The sequence below is a fragment of the Sus scrofa genome, chromosome 2, assembly GCF_054392235.1.
Source record: "Sus scrofa isolate SSC_HxYL_T2T_F1_AM1 chromosome 2, Sscrofa_HxYL_maternal_Yorkshire_Landrace_v2.0, whole genome shotgun sequence".
In the NCBI taxonomy this organism is placed as follows: Eukaryota; Metazoa; Chordata; class Mammalia; order Artiodactyla; family Suidae; genus Sus; species Sus scrofa.
The window spans coordinates 107607939-107633922 of record NC_139384.1 but is presented as its reverse complement, the minus strand read 5'-3'; the positions used below and the strand labels follow the sequence as shown (position 1 = coordinate 107633922).

Here is a 25984-nt window from a genome sequence, read left to right as displayed (position 1 = left end):
GACATTTTTTTTTCAGTAATAATAATGCACCCATGCTTGTGTTTGGTTGCCAAATTTGTTTTTAAAAAGTTTGTTTTTGAACAAACAGAATAATTAAGCCTCTTAATATTAACTACATAATATCTTGATGAAGATTTTAAAACAGTTTGGCTAGCATTTTTTTCTGCTTAGAAGTGATGTCGCTGCGAAATGTGAGGATAACACTTCATGTGTTACTATTTGTTGTGAAGTGATTTAATAAATGTTTAAACAAGTCATTACCATGTTGACAGCATTTCTTATCATGGAGCTGTAATTTTGGTATTGATTGTCATGCTAGGCTTCCCACCCCCTTACTCTGCCCTGAAAATGTGAGGACACACAAGCATGACCCTCAGAGAGTGCTAACAGACTGCATTAGTTTGTTATGAATGTCTGTTCCTGAGTCTTCCTCTCTTTCATGTCAAGACAGTCAGCCCTATTTTCTATGCTGAGGTGGTAGCATGCATGGAAGAGATAAACAGTATTTAGTACATATCCATCTGCTAGGAGAGCACCAGGCTAGTATCTTTGGGCAATAAGAGGTTTGCCCATATACAAGTATCCTCAAAAGAAAGCCAGAAAGCACCTTCTCAACTTGTCTGATAGGTTTTAAACTTAAAACCAAGGGATAAATACAGTTTAGCTTCCTCGCACTTCTGAGTGAAGGTTACTATCTTACCCTCACCAAAAAGCAGAGTTAAATTAGATCTATGACATTTAGTAGCAATTATTGGCCACCTATTATGTGCCAGATAAATATGGAGCTAGATAGGTGCTGTTACTGTAGTCTTGATACTTGAAGTCATATGGTGAATCTGTATCCTTGTTTTCAGCATCTTATGGTGTGTGATTTTGCTGATTAGGTTTCTTATTCCTCTATGATCATCATACTGCTCTACCAAGACCTCTTCCCCATAAGTTTCATCATGGAGAAAAGAGAGCGTGACCTGAGTATGGTGTAGTACCTACACAATCTTAGGGATGGAAGGTCTCTTATTTTATCTGATGCTTACTTTATTTTGAAGTAAGACTCATAAGTGGATGGCTATTTAATTTCTGTTCCAACATCTTTTAAAAGTATATCATGTCAGATTTTATTGAATTTCTTACAATGCAAATTCAGTATTTTCCAATTTATTTATATGATCCTAAAAGGAAATGAGGTCAGTATGGTAAAATCTGATCTTAACGGACCCATGTTTAATCCTAGTGATCCCTATTTCTTCCTAAATTCTGACAACTTAAGAAAATATTTCAAATACTTGTTTGAGGATAACAATTTCAGGCATAGATTTTTGGTATCCACCTTTTTTTTCCCTATTGAAAAGCAGAACACTTTCTCAATGCAAGTTAACTGTCATCTTTCTGTAACTCTGGATCTGCACTTTTTTATGTATTCTTTTTTATGTCACATATATTCTCCTTCTCATTGAAGAGTTTATTATATCATAGCCTTTTTCTCCATTCTTTTTGACTAGCAGGAAAATATGGATTTTTCTTATATAATATAAGAAAATAGTTTTACTTTAAAATAGTTATTCTCAACCAGCAGTGATACTGTCCCCAGGGGTCATTTGACAATGTCTGGAGATATTTTTGGTTGTCACAACTGAGAGAGGAGGCGTGACTGGCTTCTAGCGAGTAGAGGTCAAAGACAATTGCTGACATCTTACAGTGCACAAGATTTCACTCCCCAACAAGATTTATTTGCCCCAGGAGGTCCCACTGTTGTACAGAGGCTTAGGGATCCTGCATTGTCTCTGCAGTGGCTGGGGTTGCTGCCAAGGCACAGGTTCAATCATCAGCCCATCACAGTGGGTTAAGGATTTAGCATTGCAGCCGCTATGGCATAGTTTGCAGCTTCAACTCTGATTTGATCCCTGGCCTGGTAACTTCCATATGCCATGGATATGGCCAGAAAAAAAAATTGTTTGCCTCGCATATGTCAATAATGTGGAGCTTGAGATAATTTGGTTTAAGCAGCTCAACTATTGATTCATTTTTACTAAGATGTTTTCTTAGGGATATTTTTTTCTATGTCCCATCTTATATCCATTGAGAGAAGCTACTGGTTATTGAAGTATTTTACTAGGCTTTCTTTAATCACTGATCTATTTTTTTTTAATAAACATTGGAACATTTGTTTATACTAGCCATTCCAGGTAATACAAAGATAAATAAATCTCTGTCTCTAGCTTTATAGTTAAAAAGAATCTGTGAATTAAAATAATTATAATTATAATCAAAGATAAAACTGATTAATCATGTCAGAGTAGACAAAAAGTAGCAGTGGAAGTTGGAAGGATTGGCTATTTCTGGCATGAATGATATAGAGAATACAGTGGGGTTAGTGACATTGGAACAGAGTCTTCGAGGATAATCATGATTTGAATATGCTGAAAAAGAGGGAACCTTTGGGAAGGGAAAAAGCAAGCACATGGAACCAGGGCAGGCTCAAGGTCAGTGGTGGTGGCCAAGTTCAATTTGAGGTAGAGTGCATGGAGAGATGTGGGTAGGAAGTTTTTTGTTTGCTTTCTTAGATGTTAATGGTATAGGGAAAATATATACATAGGGATCATTATAACAGGTTTTTATTTCTGTCTTTTTTCTTTTTTTTTACTTTTATGAGCAGAAATTGTCTCCAATTTTCATATTGTATGTGGAACAAATCAGGTTTCTTTTCTTTTTTTTTTTTTTTTTTTGTCTTTTTAGGGCTGCACCTATGGTATATGGAGGTTCCCAGGCTAGGGGTCAAATCAGAGCTATAGAGCTGCCAGCCTATGCCACAACTACAGCAATGCGGGATCTGAGCCATGTCTGTGAACTACACCACAGCTCACAACAATGCCGGATCCTTAACCCACTGAACGAGGCCAGGGATCAAATCTGCCACCTCATGGTTACTATAGGGTTCGTTAACCACTGAGCCACAGCCAGAACTCCCAAATCAGAAATTTTAATTGCGGTTGTCCTGAGTTTCTATGAGTATTTTTACTGGTTTTCCATCAGCTGATGTTCTTCATAATCAGCAGGCGGAAACTTTTTTTCATCTTTGAGTCTGAAAATTCACCTTGAATATGCACATTTTCACAGCTTCAGAGGTCACGGTAACCTGAAAATGCATAATTTAGAAGAGGTTTCAGTGATTCACTCCTACAGTTTGGAGTGAAAATAAATTCTAGCCTGAGATAATGAAATTTGATATAGAACATCTTTGGAAATATCCATAAAAATGTAGCATTGCAATGGAGGGGAAATATACAACTTTCTTTCTGTGGCTCAGGGAGGTCAGCAAATGTCCCTGGGGGTCTTGATTTAAACTACTGATTCCTAGGTCTCTTTTTATATTGAATATATTGAATTAGAGTTGGGAAGGACTTAGGAGGAAATTTTTCTTTTTTTCATTTTTCCTTTTTACAAGTGCCTTAGATAATACTTGTGACACTGAAGTTTTAAAATCTACATATCTAGAGGTAGAATGGTCAGACTATTCAGGTTGTGGTTAAACATGTTGTGAATGTGATAGTCAAAACATATAAGTAATAAACAGGATTCCAGAAATGTTATGCCTTTGTGTGGATAAGTGAGGCCTGGAAGAATGGACTGACTTATGTATGCAAACAGGTTAAGACAGGAGAAACCAGAAATAATAAAAGTGAAAATACCTGTCTGTGATCAGCATTACTGAGGGAGAACTCCTGTAGTTTATTTGTTTTTTTAAAGAGACATATTCTATTGTAAAAGTAGAGGCATCCTTAATCACTAATTACCATGTTGGTTTTTTGGGATCAATCTGCACAGGATTTTTAAAAACACCTCTTGTTTTAGTATTCTAAGAACAAGAAAATTTGAGAATGTAGTTGCTACTCCTTTTCCTTTTGTTGAGCTAGTCAAAATATTAAGAAATCATATGAATTTTCATAGAGAGTCCACCTACTTTTGTCCTCTAAAGATATAGAACTTTATGGTGATGATAACTTAAATGAATTTCTTCCTATTTTCCCTATTCTTATTCTTTCTGCATGAATGTCATAAATGCTTACTTTGTTTTTTTGAGTGTAAATATTTTCACATTGACTCAGGTGTTGCATCCTATTTTATTCTGTCTTTTAAAGTATGTACAAAGTCTGCCTCTTAGATTGTTAATTCTGAAGGGGTATGTCTACAAGTTTCCGACCATAGATAGATGAGTTCTTAATATTTTTGATGAGGAGGATAGCTATCTCTATACCTGGTTAAAAAGGTCACGTTCACCTGCAATCTGGTAATGTATAGCCTTTATCATAAAATTATTGTACCTTTAACATGCTTATGTTTTTCTCTGTAAAGTCAGACTGCAGATGCCATCCCACCCTGTGTTGAGATGATTCTATGGAATTATTATGTAAAGCACTTAGCCTGGTAGGTGCCCCATAACTCTCACTTCTCCTTTCTTCTATTACCCAGGCATTTGAATTGACTAAAATAATTCCTGTCCTTCCTCTACCTCATGCAAATTAAGAGTAGAGATTACTTTGATTTAATGTGGAAGATTGGAACACTTCTGACCGTATACAGTGCTTCTCCCTAGGGACTCTTCCCTAGAGAAGGCCTACAGAACCCTGCACTGTTCAACTTAGACATTGCCATGTGACTTGCATTGGTGAATGAAATTTTGGGTAAACTCCACTGCTTCAATGCTGTAGCCTATATCTGTGGAAGGTGTGTAGAAAAAAACCAAATTAAACTAAAAATATCCATGAAAAAAAAAAAAAAAGAAATGTGAATGGAAGTAAACTTTATTTAAACTGCTGATTCCTAGGCCTATTTCTCTATTGAATATATTGAATTAGAATGGGGAAGGACTTAGGAGGAAATTTTTCTCTTTTTCCATTTTTCCTTTTTACCAGTGCCTTAGATAACACTTGTGACACTAAAGTTTTAAAACACTTCTTGGTAGAGGTTTCAGAACCATTGCAAGACTCAGTGTTCTTTTATGTCTTTGCCACAAGGACAGGCATTACTTCCTCTGGAAGCTCTTCCATCACTCTGAGTCCAGTGAGACTGCTCTCTGGACCTGGGGCTGAGATAGAGCAGACCCATGGTGAACACAAGTCATGAACAAGAAATACGTAATTGTGCTTAGAAACCACAGAGATTTTGTGGTCATTTTATGTCACATAAATCACACCCACAAGGAGTTTTGTGAGGAATAAGTAGCAAAGAATACATGACCAGAGCCCATTTGAATTTAGGCTTTTTATCTCAAGCCTTCCTCAGTTGTGGAAATAGGTCATAGGAGTCCCTTTTATCTCTCAGTCCTTGTCTGGCCTCTTCATTGGCATCCTGTCATAATCAGCTCTAAGATATAAGTGGTTTGAGGGAGTATATACTCCTTTGTAGTTTCCACAGAGAGGATATGCACCACATAGTTTCTGCAAACATAATTGTGAAATGTTGAGTAAATGTATTTTACATTTGAATGTAAAGCAAATTTTGGCAAGTCAGTGTAATAGTGGCAAATGGGCACGGCTGGATGTCAATATGAACAGGAAATTAGAAAGTTGTACCTAATTTAGAGGTCTAAACTTTGAGGGGAAAGTGTACTGTTCCCAGAACCCAGGAGACCTCATCCTGCTTGAGTATGGTTCTATCACCAGTGCCAGATCTAGATGCTCTTTTAAGGGAAAAAAATGTTTTTGTAATTTTAGCTTTTTCTGAATTGTTCCCTCAGTGAGTCATAGGATTTAACCTGAGCCATTTGGACTATAGCAATAGAACTCTTCCAAGAATTTAAAGAAAATCTAAATGGGTTTTGACCCAATGCTCTTATAAACAAAATACCCTCATTCTATTTTAACTAGAAATAGAGTCATTAAGAAATATTTATTAGCTTGTTAAATTGAACTGCTTTTCTTATTTCTAGATAGAACAAGGGCCATAAAAATATGCAAAATTTCACAAAATTTCACCTACCATTCAACGCAAATGATTAAAGCCCTTTTTCATTCTTTTCCTCAAGCAAGATTTTCCTCTAGGCACCAATACATCTTAACTATTTCTGCATGCATTAAATACAGGTGAACATAGGGTAATTACACATTTTTTTATATTAGATTTTTGTGAGGAAGCACCTGGCCAAATGGATATATCTTATGCTTATTTCACAGAGACTGATGAATATTATCCTAACAGCATATATTTTTAAAGGTTTGTCTTCCTCTGTTTATTCAGTCAGAATATAGATAGGATTCTGACTCTGCATCAAATGCCCTGAACACAGGAATAGAACAACTTTTTTTTTTTCTGGAGCATATATTCAGCTTTCATAATTTGTGATAAAACTCTTTAATGTTCTTTTTTTTCAACTTGGAATATTTATTTTAAACTGATAATGTAGCAAAATAACAGTGATTAAAAAATCTAAGCAATAAACAAAATATTTTGCATTACACAGACTGGAAAAATTTAGTTGCGTAAAGGTGTTATTGATCTAAATTATCAAACTAAAGTCAGTTGATATTGAATTTTGTCAAATGCTTTATTTATTTATTTATTTATTTATTTATTTATTCATTTTCATGGATGTACCTATAGCATATGGAAATTCCTGGGCATGTTTCTAGAAGCTTAACTATTCCAGGTTGTCCAATTTCTTGGTGTATTTCTGTTCTTAGTAGTCTTATGATTGTATTTCTGTGATGTATATTGTAAATTATCTTTAATTTGTAATTTTATTTATTTTGGTCCTCTTTTTTCTTGATGAGTCTGGCTAAAGATTTATCAATTTTGTTTATCTTTTCAAAAAATTAGCTCTTAGTCTCATTGATTTTCTTTTTCTTTTTGGGGGTCTCTATTTCATTTATTTCTGCTTTGATCTTTATTATTCTCTTTATTTTACTAACTTTGGGCTTTGTTCTCTTTTTGAGTCTTTTAGGTGGAAAGTTTGGTTGTTCATTTGAATGTTTTCTTGTTTTTTTAAGTTAGGACTGTATGGCTATAAATTTCCCTCTTAGAACAGCTTTTGCTGTGTCTTATATATTTCGGTAATTAGTATCCCTAATTTCATTGTCTCAAGATTTTTTAAAATTTCCGTTTGATTTCTTTGTTGATCTATTGGGTTTTTTTAAATAGTATGTTTATTTTCCATGTGTTTCACTTTTTCCAGTTTTCTTCTTATCTTATTTCTAATTTCACACTGTTTTGGTTAGAAAATATGTTTGATATGATTTCAGTTTTCTTAAATTTACCAAAGCTTGCTTTGTGGCCCAGGATATAATCTTTCCTGGACAATGTTTCATGTGCACTTGAAAATGATGTGTATTCTGCTGTTTTGGGAAAGAATGTTCTATAGATATCTATTAAATCCATCTGGTCAAATATGTCATTTAAGATTAGTCTTTTCTTGTGGATTTTCTATCTACATGATCTATCCATTAATGTAATTGGGGCATTAAAATCCTCTAATATTATTGTGTTTCTTTTAAAGTTTCCCTTTACGTCTGTTAATATTTGCTTTATATATTTAGGTGCTTCTATACTACATGCATTTGTGTTTAGTGAATGTTACATTTCCTTATGGGATTGACTCCTTTATTATTATATAAGGTGCCTTTTTGTCTTTTGTTATGTATTTTGTTAAAGTCAATTTTATCTGTGTTTTGTTTGAACATGGGTGTTGCTACCCCAGTTTTCTTTTTATTTTCTATTTTGTATGAAATACCCTTTTCCATTTTTTTTTTTTTTTGCTTCAGTCTCTTTGTATCTTTAGCTCTGAAGGGAGTCTCTTGCAGGCAGCATATAGATGGGTCTTTTTTTTTTTAATCCATTCATGTCTTTTGATTAGAGTGTTTAATCCATTTGTGTTTAAAGTGATTATTGATAGGTATGTATTTTTGCCATTTTGTTACCTATTTTCTAGTTATTTTGTGGTTCTTCTCTGTTCTTCTCTTAATTTCTTCTCTTGTGGTTTGATGGTTTTCTATAGTGTTATGTTTAGGCTCCTTTCTCTTTGTTTTTTGATCTATTGTAGGGTTTTTTTTTTGTAGTTACCATGAAGTTCATATCTGTCTGTCTGTCTATTGTTGTTTTAAACCAAGAGTCATTTAAGTTCAAACACATTGTAAAAGCTCCACCTTTTTCTCCCCTGCCCCATATTTTGGATTTCTGTCATGTTTTATGGTTTTGTGTGCATCCCATAATTATTTATTGTAGTTATGGTAAATTTAATGACTTTTATATTTTAACTTTTCTATAGCTTGTTTATCCATTACCTTTACTATATATTGGCCTTTATCAGTGATATTTTTTCTTTATATATTTTCTTATTTCTTGTTATGATTTTTCTTTTTTACTTAAAGAAGACCCTTTAACATTTCTTTAAGGCCATTTTAATGGTGATGAACACTTTTAGTCTTTGCTTTTCTGGGAAACTTTATTTCTCCTTCAACTCTAAAGGATAACCTTGCCAGGTGGAATATTCTTGGTCGCAGTGGTTTTTTTTTTTTATTTTTTGGGTTTTTTTTTATTTTAGCATTTTAAATATGTCATGCCATGCCCTTCTGGCCTGCAAAATTTCTGCTGAAAATAAGCTGCTAACTTTATGGGCATTACCTGTACATAACTCTTTTTTTTTTTCTGCCTTTAAAATTCACTTTTGGTCTTTAATTTTTGCCATTTTAATTGTGACGTATCTTGGTGAGACTTTCTTTGCGCTCATATTGTTTGGAACTTTCTGTATTTTCTGGAAAATATCACTTGATATTTTCCCAGAGACCCCTTAAACTATCCTAATTTCTATTTTTTCCAGTACTGTTCTGATTGGTTGAATTCTACCGTTCTGTTTTGCACATCACGTATGCATTCTGTATCACCTAATCTGCTGTTGATTCCTTCTAGTGTACTTTTATCTCAGTTATTGTATTCTTCAGTTCTGGCTGGTACATTTTATATTTTCTAATTTCTTTGTCAAAGTTCTCATTGTATTCCTTTATTTTTTTCCTGAGTATGGTGAATATTTTTTTGACTATTGCTTTGAACTATTTATCAGGTAAATTACTCATTTCTGTTTCATTACTTTTTTCCTAGGGTTTTTATCTTGTTCTTTTGGAATATATTCTCATGTCTTATAATTTTGTTTGACTTTTTCTGCTTGTCTCTTTGGTTTTTAGGTGTAATAAACTACTTAGTCCAGTCATGAAGATGTGTCCTTGTGTGAGAGTTGTAAGCCCTAATGGTTTCCAGCACCAGCCTAAGGTGGTGATGCTGATGTTGGATCCCAGACCAGGAGTTCTCAGTGTGAGACTTGAACCACTTGTTCCTTAGGGAGGATCCCCAAGCTTATGATATCCCCTTCCTCTTCTGAGTCATCTACAGGGAATGCAAGTCTCAAATAGAATCCTTCTCTTCCCCTTCCACCTATCTCAGACTTTTTTTTTTTTTTTTTTTTTTTTAATATATGCTCGGTTGTTCTGCTAGTCTTCAGGTTGTTCTCAGAAAGAATTTCTGTATGTATTTATAGTTTTGTCATGTTCATGGGAGGAAGTGAACTTAGGGTCTTCCTACTCCACCATCTTGATCTTGCCTTCTTTGGATCTTTATTTTAATGTATTCAGATTTCTATATCTTCTGCTTCTTCTTTTTTAAAAACAGTTAAGGCTTTTTGAGCCCCTTCAAAGAAATCTCCTTCTATTCAAAGTGATGAAATAGTCTATTCTATTTTCTAGATTCTTTATTGTGTATTGCTTTTCACATTTAGATCCATGCAACAGAAGTGATTTTTGTTCATATAATAAAATAGGGATCAAGAATTACTTTTTTCTAGGAGTTCTAGTTGTGACTCAGTGGATTATGAACCTAACTAGTGTCCGTGAGGATGTGGGTTAGAACCCTGGCCTCATTCAGTGTGTTAAGGATCCAGTGTTGTCAAAAGCTGTGGTGCAGCTTACAGATGTGACTTGGATCTGATATTGCTGTGGCTGTGACATAGGCCAGCAGCTGCAGCTCTGATTTGACCCCCAACCTGAGACCTTCCATATGCAACAAGTGTGGCCCTGAAAAGCAATACAAGAAAAAGAAAAACAAAACAATTACCTTTTTCTTATATAAATATACAATCCAGTCAGTACTGTTTATTGATTATACTGTTATTTCCACACTGCTCTGTATCGCCATCTCTTTCATGATTTATCTGCTTATATTTGCGAATCTACCTCTAGATTCTTTCATTTATGGTAAGGCTATGACTGTCCATACTTGCATCAATACCACAGTATCTTAGTTACTGAAATAAGTTGGGATCTGCTAGTAAGGCATGCTGTGGGCTTGACTATCATAACATTTCAGGATTCATAGTAAAATGTATAAAGTCAGAACTTTATATGATGCTACCTTCATTAATAAATTTTCACCGTAACATCATTTTTCATATCTGTGTAACAGATTTCTGAGTTATAATCTATATCATAAAGAGTAAGAAATTTTTATTTTTATAAGCACTTCCTAAGTGCTATTACTGCTACTACTGCTGCTGCTACTATTACTATTACAATGCCATAATGAAATAGGGCTTTATGATATTTTGAAAGAAAAATAATACAAGGAATTTAGCCAAGTCCCTAAATATGTCGATATCTTTTTTATTCAAATAAGAGCTAAAATTATCTCCTGTACAGTAGTCCTTCCAAATTTTTTCATTACTATTTAATGTATACTCTATAAAAGTACTGAAAATCCATAAATAGTATGCAGGATTTACTTGACAGTTTAATAGGTATATTATAACAGCATCTCAAGTTTGTGACCAAAATCTCAACTAGCTATTTTTGTTTGCTCAAAATGTTGTAGAGAAAAAAATTCATTATGTTCTATTAGCTGTTTAAAAAAGTTCAGTCTTCCTTGTGCTTGGTTTCTCTGTATAACACTTGGTGGAATTGTAATGCTTTTACTGTCACCTCTAAATATCATTACACCTTAGAGAATTTGCAGAGTTATATAACACTATGATTAAACAGAATCACACCCCTTTCATAGCATAGACTCTAAGTTTTGCTGATGTAGAAAATACAGAATCCCAAGATCTCCAGCTGTCTTACCTGAAATTTATAGGGAGGAAGATGAGCCAACAGTCAAAAAGAAATTAAAAAGCCTTCTTACAGTACAAATAAGAGAGAATGGACAAAAATAAATCAGGTTCCCCTAGCTTCACTTAAAATCCTTTTTAACTAACAATATTTGCTTTCATTCTTGGCTTGCTGCCATGAAGGAATTCAGAACTTGAATGCAAATTGATTATTAAATAGATAGAAACTTAATTTGGAAATGAGCAAGGTAATTAAAAAAGAACAAGAATATTTCTAATCTGTGAGATTTTCTGAAGAGTAAACTAAACCAGATTTGTAGATCATATGGTTGTAGATCATATGGTGCTTCACTGGAAAAAAAATATACAGCAGAAAAATTTTTCTTTGTTTCAGGGATAAAAATGTTATGTTTTTCATAGTTGACATTTCTGTCACACTTCAGTTACTGAAGCAAACACCTCTTTTTTCATTAATAATGAAAAGAGTTAGCATCAGAGCTCAATTATTTAAGCAATACAACAGACATCACTTTTACAGGTCAATTATAATTTCTAATAATTAAAAACACAAAGGAAAAATGTTCATAGTCTCACATGACACTGTCTAATTTGGTGATTTTCACACATTTCAAAACTGAGACTTGAGGTTGAGTGCAAAGAGTACACAGCCGTGGCTGACACATCCACAGTTCCTGTGAATACAGCTGGAGAAGTCAGTAACCTTCATCCTGAAGCTGACACCCCACCTCCAGAGAACAAACCTACCTTCTACCTACATTTCAGAAAATTCACCTGTCATAATTCTGTCTGTGTCATTTAATGCCTTGTCTTATCTTACATTGGAGAATCAAAAAGTATTTGATGAATCATAATTTTTCCTACTATTTTTTCAAATTCCATTTTCAAGTTTCTACTTTTATTTAGTAAGCTGAGATATACTCTAATGGCCCTTTGCTAATTATGTAGGTCATCAGATGCTCTAACAAGGCAGGCAGTGACAGGTCTGTTCCTAGTTTAGGTGAACTCTTCAAAAATATCTTCAAGTACACAGAACTAGAGCAACTCAATGTTTCAGTCTTCAGAGTATTGACTTCTATAGAAATGTCTTCAACTAATTTTTGTATTTAGGGTTGACTTTCATTATTTATTTATTTTTTTTCCCTGTGTGTATGTGTGTGCATATTTTCATGTATGTATTTTATTGCTTATAGAAGAAGTCAATTTGCTTAGCCCTTTTGTGTACCTAGCTCTATGGAGATAAGGTAAGAGCTGATTATGTCTGGCTGAGCCCAAGTTTTACTTTCTTAATTGGACAGATTACCACAACTTGGTTGAGAAGTCACCCTGGCTTTTTTCTTATTCATTCATTTGTAAGAAGTGTTCTTGTTAGGTACTTTTGATCCTTCAGCCTGATTTATGCTGTTCAAAATGTCAGTTTAACTTCTCATGCTCTAGATTTCTTTTATAATGTTGTTCTCTTTCTTTCACTGGCATTCTGTGGTTGCTGTTGATTATCTCAAAAGTATAAATTGACCAATGGGAAATAATTTTCTAATGTGTGCTTTCCATGATAATGTGAAACTGCTCACAAATTTATTTAACTTTCACTTTTTGTTTCTATGAATGGGAAAAATTGTGATTTCCTTGTATTCATGATTTAAGAGAAGCATAAGATAGCAAACCAGGATTTGAATGAGACTTCAAAGGTTAGAGTGGCAATTCACAGCAGGATGAAAAAGCATTGGGTCATGAAAAACATTGGGACACAGAGAGGAATTAGAAAAAATAGGCTTTGCTTAGGCTCCTCCCGGCCTACCACACCCTGTTCATACTATACTGTCATTATCTACGGCAATGGCTCTCTTCCTGAAACAGGTCCTCTATGTACATCATTTTAGGCAATTAAGAGGAAGGTCAAAGTTCTTCATGAATCTCTTGGGCCTTGAAGGTTCTCAGCTCAAAATAATTTGCATGCCAAAGTGGCACATCTTGTGGAGACCTGCCTGGAACCCCCATCACCAACTTCATGTTTCCAGAACTTAAGAGATTTATACAAACTTACTAATAAGAGGCACTGGAAGATTCAAACTTGGGCCCACAAAGAGGCCAAAACCTACGCTCTTTCCGACTATGTTTGAGGACTCTACATGAGTTCTCAGGAAGTAAGAAATTCCCAGAAATGATTTGGGACTCTAGGCCATGGCTCTCAGACTTGGCTTCACACTGGAACCATCTGAGGTGTGGGCTTTACACCATATAAATTAAATTCAAATTTTTTAGGGGAGGGGCTGGGCTATTTTTAAATCTCAGCAGATAAATGTACTCATGTGTAGCCATGCTGAGAACCATTGCTCTAGTTGTATTTAAGTCCTTCCTCATTTTCCTCCTCCTTTGTCACCAAATGGTGAGTTCTGTCTGTAGACTTAGGCCTGTTCCCATTCCTACACCAGCCACAATACAGACCAGAACCTGAACCTCAGTGCTTAGTGAGGTGACATAGGTACATTTACAGATAATTTATAAGTGATAGGAAATCTGACTCTTATTGGCTTAAACAATAGTGTATGTTGGCTCTTCAAAGCTTTCTGGTATCAAACATAGTTTTCTGGTATCAAACATAGTCAGGGTCTCATGGGCTCATCTCTGGGTTTTACTTCCTCTCAAGTGGCACCTTCTTAGGATGATTATCAATGCTCTTGTCTAATAAAAGAAATGTTCCCAGTAGTCAAAACCCAAGTCCTAGAATTGAGCCTCTTGGGCTGATTGGTCTCACTTGAGCTCTCTGTCCATTCTGCAGCATCCTCTGTACACAGGGGATTCTCTGCATGGGGATTGGATTATCCTGGGCTACCAGCTCTCTCTCTGCAACCTGAGGGAAGAATTGGCTTTAACTTCAGCTGGGAGCTGGGTGTAGGGAGGAGTGGTAGTTCTAAAACAAAATTAGCATACATTTTGCCTTAAAAAAGGAAAGGAAAATAATCCCTTCAAGTTGATTTTCATAGTCACAGGAGGGCCTTTAAAAATATACCCAGGCCCCCCCATAAGAGATTCTGACTGAACTCTAGCTGTGTACCCAGTCTTCAGTGGTACCATCTCCCTTCTGTATTTTCTCACCATTATCCAATATTCTTTTTAGGACTGACCCCCAACAGTAAAATCCAGCTTCCTTGGCTGGAAACATGATTACTTAGATTTTGTTAGCTCTTTCTCCTGAAAAACAAAGCAAAACAAAAAATATTGTACTGAGTTACCTTTTGAAGATAATTAGTGACAAACAAAAGTACCAAAACAAGTCACTCTGGTGCATTCATCTACCATGTTTAGGAATTATTGATTTCCCATTAAGAATTTGGTTGAAGCCTTTTGGCTTCCTGGGCCTCAAATTTCCTATCTGCAAAACAGCAAAATATGATGAAATGAAATCTCTTTTAGCTATAAAGTTCTATAAATGCATCCTAACTTCATTCCATTTCATCTTGTGTCAAGGAACATTATTATATATCCCTGTTTTCCTAGAACTATCCAATTTTTCACCTTTGTCTCCTTTTCTGTTTTTTATTTTATTTTATTTTATTTTATTTTATTTTATTTTATTTTATTTTATTTTATTTTATTTTATTTTATTTTACTTAAGGGCCACACCCATGGCATTTGGAAGTTCCCAGGCTAGGGGTCAAATCAGAGCTAAAGCTGCTGGCCTACGCCAAAGCCACAGCAACGCCAGATCATAGCCACGTCTTCAACCTACAACACAGCTTGTGGCAATGCCAGATCCTTAACCCACTAAGCAAGGCCAGGGATTGAACCTACATCCTCATGAATACTAGTCAGGTTCTTAACCCACTGAGCCACAATGAGAACTCCTTCCTTTTCTGGTTTTGATGACATATAAGTTATACGGATAGGGACCACATTTTATGAGAAGACACAGCGTCTTGCTTATGCTACTAATAATTAATATTTAGTAAGTTAGATGCCAGTTACGAAAATCCTGTGTAGGCAAAGATGAAAGAACAGTACAAGGAAATCTGTGCTATCCCACATGTAACGTGTTTCCTGGGAAAAATTATTTGTAATAATATCTGTCCCACCACAAACCATATAGTTTTCAAGATAAAATTAGGTTATATAGCAATATATTTCTATGTGTACATATGTATAGCTATACCATATAATTTTCTCACAAAAATGTGTATTAGAGTGTGTGTGTGTATATATAAAATCAGCAATTTGAATACAAGATGTGCTATAGATATATACACACACACATATATATGCATATATACACATAGATATATATACACACATACATATATGATACATATATGGCATATCTTATGTCAAAATGTACCTAACAAAACATAAGTGATATGTGTGTTTATATGGAAATATATGTTACCATAGTGTTACAATTTTATTTATTTTTTTCTGTTTCAACTGATTTGTTTTCTCTTATCCTTAAAATTCTAAAAAATGTAGAATTTTACACAGAAAAATGTCTTAGAAAATTTTCTCAATTTTTTAACAACATTGTGTTACAAACTTGTCTGATTCTAATTATTGCCTAAGGCCCCCAGTCCAAATCTACTGCTTTGACTTTCTACAGGAGGGGTATAGTAATTGTTACTTTTGAGGAGTATCACAGATGAATCTTAAGATCAAGATCTTGAGAACATGAATGTCTGGGAAGGATTGTTTAGACTAGAAACAATTTTTGTTGTTTAGAAAGTAAAGTCTGAAAGAAACTTTGTTTATAGGATATTGAAAAAAATTGTAAATCTCACAATATAAATCCATTTAAAGTGTTGTAAAATAAATTTTTGTACCGGCAAATATCTACCTTTGTAGTCTTTGAATAGATTTATGTATAGGGAGACTGAATTTACTAAAAAAAACCCAAAAAACATGAAAATCAAGTACATAGTAAAATCATTTAATTTCCCAGAATGCATTAGTTCTTTTTCGATAATCTGAATTTATTGGCATTAATCCTCATGGTTAGATATAGTGCCAAATATGTATGCTTTGCTCTAAAGATTTATATGAAAATGGATAGAACTGTATTTATTTACCTACTTTTCATCTTCTCTAATATTAAACATGAAAATATACGTTCATTTTAATTAAACTTGTTAGAAAACAATTTGGAGCATCTTTGTATATTTTAACAACACAAATTATTTTGCTATTGATGTGATTCTCTCAAACTGTAAATTTTGTCGCTTTTGCCACAAAGTCACAAGTCTGTCACATTTCTCTGTGATTGACAGAGAGCCCTTGATTTAGGCCAGCTGTTGGAATGCTGTGCACTTACTGCTAAAGCTTTCTGGAGGCCTTGGCTATCACATTTTCATAGAATGTGAATTCCTTTTTGTACGTGTACATATTGTACGGAGAACAGAAGAGCTCACAGCAGCCCCTAAACGGCATCTGTTCTTTATAGTGAGATGAAGAAGCTGCAGAAGGTTTGTGGAAACTTGCTGAAGCTTGTTGTCACTTAGCAGGAAGTGTTTAGAAGTTTGCGAAGAACAGAATTACAATTTGTCAAATGTTGCAAACTTTGCAGTGAGCACACAATGTTTGATTTCACCATTGCTCTAAATAGGATTACATCTTATATATTTTCAAAATGACCAACTTTCTTTTTTGGTGAAGTATAAAAATTCCAGCACAGGAATTCACAGTCCTTCAGGTGAGACACATTCTTCTTTTGCTTTTACTTTTTTGGGAAAGTTGGAGGATGGTAGGAGGTGGAGGGAGTAGGGCAGTAGGGGGAGAGAGAGAGGGACAGTGTTGGTGGAGTCACAATATAGCAGTCCTGGCACCTGCCTAAGTGATTGGGATGAAGAAAGCAGTGTGTGTGTGTGTGTAAGTTACAAATTTTACTTGCAGGCTTATAAGAAGTTCTTGATTAAGCCAGTAAAGTGCTGGAGTCAGTGCATTATCATGAGGGACATTTTCTGATTATCCATAGGAAGAATCTTAATTGTGAAACTTGATTGAAAAGTGATCCTGTCTTGGCTTGCTCTCTTGTTTACCCAGGGCAATCTGGAAAGGAGGAGAGCATGATTTCTGAAGGTCTTTGGCATACTTGTTCTAGAGTGGGTACAAATGACCATTTGATGAGCTGTTTCAAGGGAACTTTATAAGCACCCCAAGAACTGATGAAGAAACTCATTAATTCCTCAGGAACATTACCTCCCTTAATGAAAGGAAAACAGCCTATTGGCTCTTTAATAGTAATCAAGTGAAATGCAGATGCTTCTAGGCTTTTATTTGCAATCAGCATTTATAGGCCTCACTTTTTACCATTAAATCTAAACAGAAACTATTACAAAGCAATTTAATTATAACATGAATTCTCTCTTTCTATAAAGGTTTCATTCTAATTTGGGATTACCTTATCAAACAATTCTGAAATCTTACCAGCAGTCTATCATAAAAATACTGTCAAGCTACCAACTTGCTGTCACTGAAGGAAGAATTAGGAAGATCACATATTTGCACCATACACAGAAAATGGATGTAAATAATCTCAAGAGCATAGATAATAGAAAAAACATAAAGTAATTAGAAAGTGATGATTTTGAGTATTTATTAACTTTTTTATAATTCATCTAATCAAAACTTTATGTAATTTGTTTTTTAATAAAGGCTGTTTAACAGCTACCTGCAAAGTTTCTGAAAATTTAACAGTTGCTTTCACAAACCAGGTCCAACATACCATTGCCTAAATCTTTTTAAACTGCCAATCTCAACTTCGAGCATAACTTCTATGATGATATCCTTGTATCCATGGATAGCCTTGCCCACTAGATGAATCTTCAGGGTCTTCCGTATATTCCAATTGAAGTAACGAAATCTTAGGCCATTTATTTCACTTTTGGAACAACTAATGTGTCAAATATATCAAATTTCACAGTTTCCTTCTTTTTCATGCCCATACTTACCCAGTACTAGGTCTTCATTCCTTCCCATGTATGTTAAATGGCATCATCTTTCTTTCTATTCCAAGATTCTTAGCTTTGCACAATGGTTCATATTCAAGTTGCAGTTGGCTTGCCTTAATCTCCTCCCTCCAAACCCAAACCTGGCAGTTACTTTGAAAGAAACATCAGCCTTCTTCCTAAACCTTGAAGAATTATATATTTTTTGATACAAACATCCCTAATCTACAAGGAAAAGGAAAAAAGTCATTGTAATTTACTGCCTGTGTCCAATGGACTCTTTTTATTTATTTTCATATAAATTTATGAATAATATATGTAAGACTAGAGGGAAAGTGAAAAACAACCTTGTTGGAAATTTGAATAAAATTTTAAATAAAACAAAGCTCTTTGGGTCAAGTAAATTTTGGCATTCAAACACCAGAAATGATGAAAGCATACTGTCATATACCTTCTTAGCTCAACCAGATAATCCAGAGTTTCGTTGCAAACTGTTAACATGAAGACCCTTCTGTTGAATGACTTAACTGCATGAGAATGCCATATTTCCTTTTTGTCCTTAGAAATATGTTGCTCATTAAGGACATATGACTTAAAAGTTTCATATTCTGAGGTCTTATGATTTCACCATCACCACAATAGTCTAGAATGCTATCTGCTCTTTGCATTCATCCTCTTGATTCTTCTAATAACGATGATGTGTCTTCCTCTGTAAATCCTCTCTTTGCCATTGTGGAAAGAAAACAAAAAGCTCTGAATGTTTAGCTTGTTCAAGGAAAGCTAAAAACATACCACAAAGGTGGGTATCTTCATTTTATGCACAGCTTTATGAAAGTTAATGCTGTATTTGGGTAATTCAGCAAGAAAACTGAAATGGTAATCAATTTCTCTGTTACATCTTGTTTCTGATTGATTTTTCTATTCTTTTTTTTTTTACTTGTTTCTAAGAATAATTGAGAATAATTGACAAATAATAATGAAATAATTAATAAGCTGTAAACTATCAAAATATTTATAAGTATAGGAAATAAAACCTCTATGATCTCTTAATGTGCCTTAAAAAGGGCAATTGTCCAGTAAGTTTTATTCTCTGTTTTTTAAATAAGTGAAGTTTAAATACATAAATTTTATCTTTGTTCTTTGAAAGAATGAATAAGAATCATGTAATATTGATCCTGTTCAAAAGAAACTAAAAATCTAAGTTTGATCTAGTAGAGCCTACAGAATGACAAAAGTAAAGGTTTTGTTAACTCCTCTGTGGGAGTTTCATACAGTTTCCCTGAAACTCCTTTTGGACAGTTAACTCCCCAGTCTCCCACTCATGGCTACTTCTAAACATTCTTTTCTCGTTTCACTCATGTAGCCGCCTGTTCAATCTTTCTTTCCCAGAATCTGTTTTACACCATGATCCAGAGATAAGATTCTCCACTCTGAATGAACCCTGAGCAAGTAATGCTCACTTTTGTATCATTTTCTTTTCTTATATTGAATCCATCCTTCATTCCTTCAGATTTGCCCCTCTCTTTCCATGTTCACAGTTACCTCCTACTTCAGGATCTCAGTCCTTTCAGGTCAGATTCCTGTAATTGTCTCTGATGCATTTACTTGCTTTTTCCATTCTCCTCAGCTACCTTCTCCTGAATTGAATTTATCATCTACACACTCTGTGGATCCACTTTTACAACATATCACCTTTATCAAGTTACTCTATCACTAGAATACTTGCATTGGTTTTTTGTTTTGTTTTGTTTTTTTTGATTTTTTTCTTTTCAGGGCCACATCTGCAGCATATTAGGGATCTCAGGCTAGGGGTCAAATCAGAGCTGTAGCTGCCGCCTATGCCACAGCCCTAGCAACACCAGATCCTAGCTGCATCTGTGACCTACACCACAGCTCACGGCAACACTGGATCCTTGACCCACTGAGCAAAGCCAGGGATAGTATATGCATTCTCATGGATGCTAATCAGATTCGTTTCTGCTGAGACACGACAGGAACTCCCTTGCATGGTTTTAATATGAACCACAGATTTAGTATCAGAGTCAGATGCATGGTGTGACCTGTGCAGTCATACATGCCTCCACTAGAAGTCAGTAGTTGGTGTCATCCTCTGCAATGCCAGATCTGAGCCTCATCTGCCACCTCCACACAGCTCACTGCAACGCCAGATCCTTAACCCGCTGAGCAAGGCCAGGGATCAGAAATGTGTCTTTATGGATACTAGTCAGATTTGTTTCCACTGAGCCACTGTCACTGTCTTGAAATCCTTAGTAATTCTGAGATAGATACCCTACATTTTCACTTTGTACTGGGCCCCACAAATTGTTTACCCAAGCCTTCTTGGCATTGGAGGACTTCTCAAATTCACCCCTACTTAAGTAGGTTTCTGGCTAGTCTCGTTTTTTCTCATTCTCACACCAAAGTTTTGTTCATACTATTCTTTCCGACTGACACCTGCTAGGTACATGGTAAGTCTTCATTACATGAATGAAATATCACTTGGAAAATTTGCTATGCATTTTAAAAAAGTTGACTGTAACAGTTTTCTCTTCCACAGTCTTCTGAAAAAAGAGCATTTCAAAATCTTTTTCTTTGAATGTGCTTTGTACATATTTTTACTCTGTTGTCCTGCCCATACGTATTAATTTATTCTTGAGATAATCATAAATATAGTTAGAGAAGTGTTTTGAGCCCCTCACTTACATGGCAAAGTTCTGTTCAGCCACTCAGGCTGAATTTTTTTGCCAATTAATAAGGACTAACAAGTGCTAACATTCTGTTATCCTAGAAAGCTTATTACCTTTCCCTGGTTGTTAGGCAGGCAAGGCATAATTTGAAATTCATCTGGCCATACTAGAATAAATCACTAATCCAAGGTTAGTCTAGAAAGAACTTGATTTGTCAGTACTCAAGGGTGGATTGTTACCAGATGGCAAAAGTTCACTAGAATAAAGTAAAAGCTTCCCACATAAAGGCAGTTTGAGCTAAGTGGCAAGGTGAGTTACTCTGCTTCTCCTCACTTCCCCTACTTCATGGCTATGGAATATGGGCACTTACAAGGTCCCATCATGAAAGGGCTGAGATCTAGAGGGGGACATGCAATGAGAGCCTGAAGGAAATATTTTCTGAAGCATATATGGAAATATGTATTACTTTCACTCATGCCACCTTTTATAGAAGTATAAAAATATTTCCAATTTACCACCAACTATTTGATCTTTACTTTTTATTTTATTTCCTTTCTTTATACTATAAGTTTATGCAAATTATTCAATACAACATATATACAGATAAATTAATGTACAAATTATATGGTTGAATTTTCACAAACCATGTGTCTTTGTAACCCAAAGCCTGACTAGTACTGACTAGCCACCTCTAGCCCTCCTCATATTTCCTTGTAATCACAGTCCCCTCAGAATTTATTCATGTTCTGATTGCTAACATTATGAGTTAGTTTTGCCTGGGTTTGAACTTTAGATAAATGGAGTCATACAAATATACGTGTGTGTATGTGTGTATATATATATATGTATGTGTCTGAGTGTGTGTATATTTATTTATTCCTACTTGTAGGTTCTATTACCAATAGAACTGCTATGAATATTCTTGTACATGTCTTTTATGTCCCTGGTGAACAGATGTACATGTTTCTTTAGGGTACACAACTTGGGGTAGAATTGCTGACTCATGGAGGTTGCTGGGCCATTGGTTATAAATATGTTCCAATTTGAAATATCACTTTGACTTCCATAAGCAATGTATGAGAATGGTGTTTACCTTTTCATGAGTTATCACGAGATCTGAGAGAACAACTACTAAAGTGAATTCTGAGAGAACAACTACTAAAATGAATTCTTTGATGCCCAAAACAGTTATCTATTGTCTCTGCTTTGTCCTGTGATAGTTTTATTTTTGTCTTGTCTTTCCAATTACATTTTGAGATACTGAAGGGAATCAAAATAATTTTGCCTTCTCTAGTATATTCCACAGTGTTAGGGATTTATTAATTTTGAACTTATTCCAAAATTTAAAATTTATTGAAATATTTGATATAACCTATTTAAACTTAAAAAATGTATAAGAAGAAAGAAACACTTTTCCCTGTGAAGGAAAGTAAAAACTTTAAAAACATTTCATGTTTGCCAGCATATAAATGCCATATTGAGTTTTATGACTGTATTTTTTCTTCTTATATGATTGTCTAAACCTTACTCTTTCCGTCTTTCAACTGAATGGCAAGGATACATTTCCATAAAAACAATAATTACCAAATATCCTGCCAACCAAAGGTATTGCTGTCTTGTGCTGTAAAACAGTCCATATGTAGGAAATTGCTTTGGAATTCTCAGGTCATCTACCTGCTATTAAAATGGCTCCATAATTCACTTTAAAGCTGATATATTAGGTTAGACAAACTTCCAAGTTATTGACAAAATTCCAAGTTATTGTCAAAACGTTTCTGACTTTCAGGAAGAACTATTTTCTGAGTTTTGAAAACACATTGAAGGGATAATGGAAAATTGTGCCTATGCTTGCGTCATATCTACATAAACATTTTTTAAAGTTCTACTCTGACACAGGCAATCTTGTTTGCAGCCAATGCAAACCATTGTAAAGTTCTGGAAAACCTTTGCTTGGCCGTACATGAAACAAGCACATGGCATTTATATCAGGAAAGCAAAGAGTTTAAAAGGAGTTGAGACCTAAGACTGGGCAAGGGTATATGCTGGGAAGTTCTGTAATTCATGGTTCATTTCCTCTCAAGCATATGCATGTTGACATTCATTTAAAACTTAAGAGAACTTACTTATGCTTTTCCATGCTAGTAACATGAGGTGCAGACAAAGAATCTTATGATTTGAACAGGCACAAGAGATGCACAATGTTTTGAGAGTCCCGAGATAGCTTGTGCACTTTTTTTTTTCTTCACAGTAGGAGTACAACTGGAAGTTCTGAATCAGGAGTGTAAATTCACTGCAGTGTAACAAATATTTGAGAAATAGTAAAGGAAGTACAGATTAATGACCTAGGAGTCTATTATCAAATCCTACACAGGTTACCATTAACCATAGCCCTGCAGGTGATTAATTTGGGGTCTAGATACCTGCTGATTTAGAGAAATGAAAGAGATACAAATTGTATCAAAAGTTTAGACAGATAACAAATAAGGACCTGGTTTATTGAGTTATTCCCAATCTGAATCAAATGTTTAGAAACACAACAGATGATCCAGTAGTACTATAGGCCTCCTCCTTCTACCATTCTGGAGGCAGAGGCTCAGATAGATTGATTTGATCATTTATTTATTTAATTATTCAATAAACAAGTATTAAGGGTTGGCTATCACAATTCAATGCTATAACAGCAATAATAAATACATTTGCACGGTGGTCCTGCCAAAGAAGAGAGATTAAGTATCTGAGCTAGTGTCAGGGTTAAATGTTTTACTGATCCTCTTGGGGCCATAACTCATGACTTCACATTCCTTGTTAGCTTCTTTTTCTTCTCTGCTATATAGCTTACAGTTTTGGATTGGAAAATGTAAGTTGTATTCTATGTTGCTTGAAATGATGTTCTTTACTAGAATAAAACACCAGCTTAACCTTAGAGTGCATTACTGAATTGGATTGCTCTTCATTATAAATACCTCTTGAAGACTATTCTTGAAATTCTGTTTTTTCAATACCACTCAGTAAACAATGGTCTACTAGCATTATATGGTATCTACTGCAATGAATTCATAGGAAGAAAAAGGAAAATGTATCTAATCTTTTGTTTGCCATGTGTCAATATAGGTTTATTGAAATTGTTTGTGGCTTACATACTCTGGAATGTATTTCAATTTAAGCCTTTTTCCTTTGAAAGACATAAACTTGGTAAATGCATTTTAACTTGCAAAACCAGGTATATCAGTTTATATCTTATATTCAAACATTATAAAATAAAATTTTACCAGTACCAAAGCATTGGTTCCCAGTTGGGTTGAACATCCATTTTCTTCTATTTGTATCTCAACTCTGTTCACCACTTCTGGTACTTTCCCTTATGGTTTTTGTTTTTGTTTTTTTTTGGTTTTTTAGGGGGTCGGGGGAGCATGACTGTTGCAACTGAAATTTCCTGGGCCAGGGATCTAACGTGTGCATAGCATCAACCCAAGTCACAGAAGTGATAACATGGGATCCTTACCCCACTGAGTCACTAGGGAACTCCTCCCTTATGTTTTAAATCAAGAGTTGCATAACTTAATGCACCTAGGAAATTTTTTCAAATATCTATCAGCATTCAGGGGAATACATTTTGAGAAACACGTTTCAAGAATTTTTATGATGTATTTCTTGTTTCCACAAAAAATCTTTGGTGTCTTTTACGTTTTTGACTTAATTTATGCTAACCCCTTTGCCTGGAATATAATTTTCTCATTAGAAGACATGCTTTAAGAAGCTTTTATCTCTTAAAACACGTATCACAAGTGACAGAGGTTTCTGTATTTTGTTTGTTTTCATTTATCTGTGTATGCGTCACTTCCTTGCTTTCCTATTCCTCTATGTTACCATCAAAGGTAATAAAGTATTTAGACTTCTAAATACAATGTTTAGAACTACCACAAAGAACAGCAAAAAATGGATAACTAATAACTGTGGATTAAATTGATCTAACCCCAGACAAAAGAAGAAAATTGAACCAAGTTGCTAATGGGGGATGTTCTATCTTATTTTTATTCTTAGTTTATTGATGTGAACTTCATTAGAACCTGATGGATTTACTAAAGACTGCATATTGCACACTCTACAGGGATTTGTCTGAGAAATGTGATGGGAATTCAGCAATGGTCCATGGAGATGACGTATGCCAAGGCCTTCTGCGGGGGTTAGGAATCAGGCAGCCCTTAGCCCACCCCTGCATCTCTCCCTCCAAGGACACCACCCAGCCCACGCCTTCACTATCACTTAGGTTCATGACTCCCAAATACACATCTCCAATTCTGAACCCACTCACAGGGACAAAACTACTATGTGGTTAAAATTGTCACAAGTTTTCTGCCTCAGGTCTTTCAAATTCAACATATTCCCAGCCAAGCACATTAATTTTTCTGGATTCTGTTTCTATATTAACTCTTTTAATTAATTTTCTTGCTACCTAGAGTTGCCCATGTTAGAAACCTTTAAAATTTTTTTTCCTGTTTTCCTCCCTTTCTCAAATCCCATATCCAATTAATTTTACATTATTTTATTTTACTTTCTAATTTTGTCCTATTTACACAACGCCCCGAGTCCAAATTCTTATCCTTTCTAGAATATTGTAAAAAATCCCCTGACCTGTCATTCCAATCCAGTCTCTCTCCTCTCAAATTTATCTTTTTCAGTACCTGTCAAGGTTATTTTCCTAGTATGAAGATGACTTAGGTTATGGAACACCTTTGTTTAAAACAAACCCATGAGTACACAGCAAACACCTTTGATATTGTCTCCTTTATTGTAGAATGAAATCAAATCTCTTCACAACAGTTTTTCTGGCTTCTTATCTACATCATTCCTCTCTCATGCCATATTAGAAATCTCTTCATTTTTCCAAATATTTCCAGTTCTCTACACCTTCATGCTTTTACCACTACTTAAAATGATCTTATACATGTATAAAACCACACTTACTTTTTAAGATGCAGGTAAAATTTTTTTTTTACATGAAAACTTTCCTGATCATTCCATCATCTCTGATACTAAAACATTTTGCTTAATTCCTTGATTCCTATTGAAGTGTGTTGTGTATACATCTTGATCTTATGCATCTTTGTATCATTAAAGCTCAGTAAATGTTTAAGAAATTCTCATCAAACTAAATTATTCAACTTAAATCAGGAAGAATCTAATTTAAGTAGAATATACTTTTTGAACTGTCTTGAGTTTTAGAAGTAGGTGAGTGAATGGTGAAGTTTATATTTAGACTAAGGGATAAC

The 25984-nt window shown here is 34.7% G+C and overlaps 1 protein-coding gene across 9 annotated transcripts in view; it reads left to right on the top strand.

Moving 5' to 3' along the window:
- Positions 1-25984, top strand: part of LOC110259422 (endogenous retrovirus group K member 9 Gag polyprotein) — a 789250-nt gene that overhangs the window by 321759 nt on the left and 441507 nt on the right. Inside the window, exon 5 of one of the 9 annotated variants that reach the window (XR_014838257.1) lies at positions 4468-7380. The exons of 6 other annotated variants lie outside the window; for them this stretch is intronic. The gene's annotated coding sequence lies outside the window, so the exon portion shown is untranslated. Of the gene's footprint in view, positions 1-4350; positions 4423-4467; positions 7381-16674; positions 16773-25984 lie in introns of those variants that run through there. 2 more of the 9 variants (XM_085014015.1, XM_085014017.1) reach the window with 2 other exon arrangements.